Source organism: Arachis ipaensis, chromosome B01 (genome assembly GCF_000816755.2).
Source record: "Arachis ipaensis cultivar K30076 chromosome B01, Araip1.1, whole genome shotgun sequence".
Classification (NCBI taxonomy): domain Eukaryota; kingdom Viridiplantae; phylum Streptophyta; class Magnoliopsida; order Fabales; family Fabaceae; genus Arachis; species Arachis ipaensis.
This window is the reverse complement of record NC_029785.2, coordinates 41,834,841-41,839,503: the sequence shown is the minus strand read 5'-3', so window position 1 is coordinate 41,839,503 and position 4,663 is coordinate 41,834,841. Positions and strand designations below refer to the sequence as shown.

At 32.9% G+C, this 4,663-nt stretch overlaps 1 long non-coding RNA gene across 1 annotated transcript in view; it reads right to left on the bottom strand.

Annotated features, from left to right (window-relative positions):
• LOC107629549 overlaps positions 1-4,663 on the bottom strand; it is a 25,159-nt gene that overhangs the window by 10,754 nt on the left and 9,742 nt on the right. The gene's annotated exons all lie outside the window — the stretch shown is intronic.

The following is a 4,663-nucleotide window of genomic DNA, read 5'->3' as shown; positions in this document are numbered from 1 at the left end:
AAATTTTTTAGTGATTTTTCTTTTTATTAAAACAAATAAGAGAAAAGGACATGTAAATAGATAGTTAACTTTTTGATCCGCAGATATTTAAGTATCCGACCTTTTTAAAATTTGTACACATCATTTTTTCATCCATCTGAATCTAATTTATTCTATTTTAAAAACTCTCTCTTTATGTGTGCATCCATATTGGCCAGATTAGTATAATAGAAGTTACGTCTGATTTTTTCGTTGGGTCTGACAGACCCAAATAAACAAAAAAATCGATGCACCAAATTTTAAAATTGTCAAAGACCTAAATGTATTTTCAAATCTTTAAAACTTAAATATCTACAAATAAAAAATAAAAAAAAGTCAAAATCCTATTTATCTTTTTCTCAACAAATAATATTCGTTTTTTATCTAATATTTTTCATTGAGAAAGAAAATCTACTAAATTTATGTGAATCAAATTTATGTTCTTTATCCAAGACAACTTATCCAAATCAAGGACATTCAAATTATGATAGAGCTTGTCCTCAGAAGAGTTTTTTTAATTTTTTCAAAAATATTATTTATATATTAAAATCAGAAAAATTATTATTATTATGAGAAATTAATTATTATGTACTTGTATATAAATATAAATATTGTTTAATTTATTTTTAATATATATTTATATTTCAACATGTATTTCATATTAGTGATTATTTTTAGTATATAATTAACATGGTTAAAATTAATGTTCTGAAATTCGAACTAAATCGACCGTTCAAACCGAGAATCCCTATGAAAGATGGTTCGGGCAATCAGCTAGATCGGCAATTTTGTAAACCTCCATTGAATTGAAAAATCGATCAAAAATTGATCGGTCCAAGCAAACCAAAATCCATCTCAAAATTCTCTAAACAATGTCAGTTTGATGTTTCAAAAAAATAAAATAAAAAATTAAAACAAAAACAAACCCTAAATTCTTAAATTCCGGTATAAAAAAAAAATAGAACAAGAATGAATTACAAAACTAAGAGTGTCTCATCTTCTTCGTTCATTTCATCCACTTTCTAAGGTACCAAGATGGCGATTGGCGGACAGCAGAGATGACGACTGGTGGACCGAAGCGGCAGAGGCTGGTGGACAGCAGCGACAGCGATCTCGAGTACAAGACCAACACAGGCACGAGAGGAACATGAGTTATGTTTGTTTGTTGTTGCTCCATCTCCTAGTTTCTTCTTGGGTGAATACTCATTTTGGCCCTGATATTTTTTTCAAGAAACACAAGATTGAAACATGCTTATGTGACAAACTAATCACTAATATATCCTCTATTTAATTTTTATAAGCAAAAGTAATTTAAAAATTACTAATATTTCTTATTTTTACACAATAAATTTAACCAATATATTTAAAAAATGTAATAAAAAAAACTAAATGGTCCTAACAATTATCCCCAAAAGATAAGGAGACTCCCCGTAAAAAAAAATCTGTCAATCCTAGTTTGCTCTTAACAAATAAATCAACAGTTTAACATGCTACGTAGGCTTATTCCATTAAGACATATATAGAAAATATTGACAGAAGAACTAACCAGTTTCACATAAATAAAAATCAAGGGCCGAAAAGGATATTTTTTTCTTGAGAATCTCATTGTCTTTCGAGATAATTGTCAAGGCCGTTTAAGATTTTTTTTTCCCCTCTCTTCTTTACTAGTTGTGCCTCCTATTGTTACGAGAAGAGGTGCACTATAATTGGTGGTTTACCTCAGACAATGTTTGGTTTATCAATAAGTTGAGACATAGACACAAAAACATAGACATTAAAGATATAGACACAAATCATCAGTGTATATGTATTGTATTTAGTAAAAATTGAACAAGACACAATAAAAATTATAAAAAATCTATATTAACCTCATAATAATCTTTTTCAAAAAAAAAATTATTTACCACTGCTGTCAGTAATCACCCTTTCTACCACCATGGATTCATCGTTATACACATCACCAAAAATCAATAAACAAAAAATAGCTAAAAAATTTCACAAATAATCATTATTTATGAATAAAGAGAAAGACAAGAACATCATCTTTTTTTTTTTTAAATAAACAGAAAGAAAAATTAACGGAGACAGATCAATGGTGAGGCAAAAATTAAGATGGATTGCATAGTGCAGAATGGCAAAAAAAAAAAAGAAGGCAACATGAGAGGGACATACAGTGGTGCATTGTGGCAAGTAAAGAAGATGAAACCAGTAGTACCCACAGTTGCGTCACCAAACAAGCAACAATAGTGCACACGTCGTGACCGACAACAAATAAGATAAACCCAGATATGAGAACAAGTGAAGACGAAAAAAAGAGACACAAAGAGTGGCAGCCGGAAAATAAAAGGAGGAGAGACGAGAGAATAACACGAAGGAATAAAGGAGAAAGAAGAAAGGAGAGTACATCATGCATGGAAAGAGGGAGCAAAATAAAAAAGAAGGAAAAAGGGTGTCACCGAATAACAAAAGATAAATATAAAAATAATTTGTCTCATATATTATATTTTTTTTGTCTCACCTTTAAATTGATACACAAAATTTGTGTATTTATATATAGCCATATTTATCTGTATCCTAAAATATACATGTATTACTATGTTTATATTTTGGCTAGATACGAACACTAACTAAACATTGCCTTAGTTACACTAAGATTACATACTTTCTATTTTTGTGAAATGCTTTTAGGCCCAAAACTTTTGAGGTTAACAAAGTATTTTTTTATGAGTTGTTTCTTTTCCTTTTGTTAATAATATAATATATCTTTTGTTCTAGGTGTTGATGTCTTTCATAGGATGATAGGAGAGGCAGTAAGACATGGAAGGATTGCTCCTCTGTTAGTGGGTAAGAATAGTATTGAGTTATCATACTTGCAATTTGCGGACGACACCATACTCTTCTGCCCACAGAAAGAGGAAACTGTTAGAAACTACAAGCGGCTTTTACGATGTTTTGAGCTAATGTCGGGTTTGAGTATTAATTTCGATAAATCTAGCCTGATTCCGGTTAATTGCGAGCAAGGGTGGTCTCAAAGGATGTGTAGAGTGCTGGGGTGTAAAAAAGCTTCGTTGCCAGTCAAATATCTTAGTATTCCTTTGGGGGCGAATCCGAGATTAGTCAAGACGTGAAAATCAGTTATTGACAAAGTGGAAGACAAACTCAATTTGTGGAAAGCTAAAATGCATAATAAAGCTAGTAAGCTAATCCTTATCAAATCTGTGCTGAATAGTCTGCCAGTGTACTACCTTAGCTTATATAAGATGTCCAGAGTAGTAGCAGAGAAGTTGATCTCTCTGCAGAGGAGGTTCCTCTGGAGTAGAGAGGATGGCAAGCAGGGGATAGCTTTGGTGAGGTGGAAAATGGTGCAAGCTCCGAAACGACTAGGGGAATTGGGGGTGGGTGATGTAGTGATTCGGAATACGGCATTGTTATTTAAGTGGTGGTGGCGTTTCTCGAAGGAAGATTGCCCATTATGGAAGAATATTGTGTGCTCATGCAATGACTTGAATCCAAATATCATTCTCTCTTGTCAGCCTATACCTAAAGGTGGCGGTCCATGGAGGGATATCTATCAATTACAGATAAAAGATCAGCGGGTGAGAGATAAGATGGTTAGAGGGTTGGCTTTGGAACTAGGAGATGGAAGAACAATTCAATTTTGGGAAGATAGTTGGTTGTCCTGTGGTATGCTGAAGGACAATTTTCCACGTCTTTTTTTGGTTTCAAACCAGAGTAGATCTCTAATAAGAGATTGTGGGTTTTGGGATGGGATAGAGTGGATATGGAATTTTCAATGGAGAAGGGTTTTATTCCAATGTGAGCTGGATTTAGTGAACCAACTCCATGAGGTGCTACAATCTGTCAAATTAGCATCACAGAGAGAGAGAGAGGATAGGATAGTGTGAAAATTTGATATGTCAGGCGTTTATTCTACTAACTCATTTGTGCAGGTCTTGCAGGCTGAAACAGTTCTAGAGGACATTACATGCTATAGCTATACTAGTTCTATTTGGAGGGGGTTGGTACCACCAAGAGTTGAGTTGTTCACCTGGTTTGTGTTAGTTGGCAGGGTCAATACTAAGGAGAGATTGAGCAAATTGAACATAATTGATCAGAATGATAATTTTTGTATTTTATGTAAAAAATCTACTGATAATGATTACCATTTATTCCTTGGTTGTAAGTTTACTTGGCAAGTGTGGTGTGCTTGGTCGGTAGCCTATAACAAATCATGGTCTTTTCCAGAGTCAATCAAGCAGCACTTTAAGAGTTGGACAAGAACTCCTGTTAAGAAGGAGAACCGACATAGGTGGTTGCTTGGCTTCTGTGCTATTATTTGAAATACTTAGATGGAAAGAAATGACCAAATTTTCAGGAATTAGGAGGCAGGTGTTGTAGAAGTTATTGACAAATCGGTTAGGAGCAACAAAGAGTGGACTGAGTTTGATCATCGTAGTTGTTGATGGTAATGTCGGAGATGACTATAGAAAATTTTTATTTCACTAGATTCTGTTTGTTGTTTAGTTGCTCCACCTTATTGTGTTGAGCCTTTTCCTTCAATATATATATATAATTTAAATCAAATAAATTAAAACATATAGAATATATTTTTTAAACTAAAAAATAAAAAAATTTTGGTGCATTT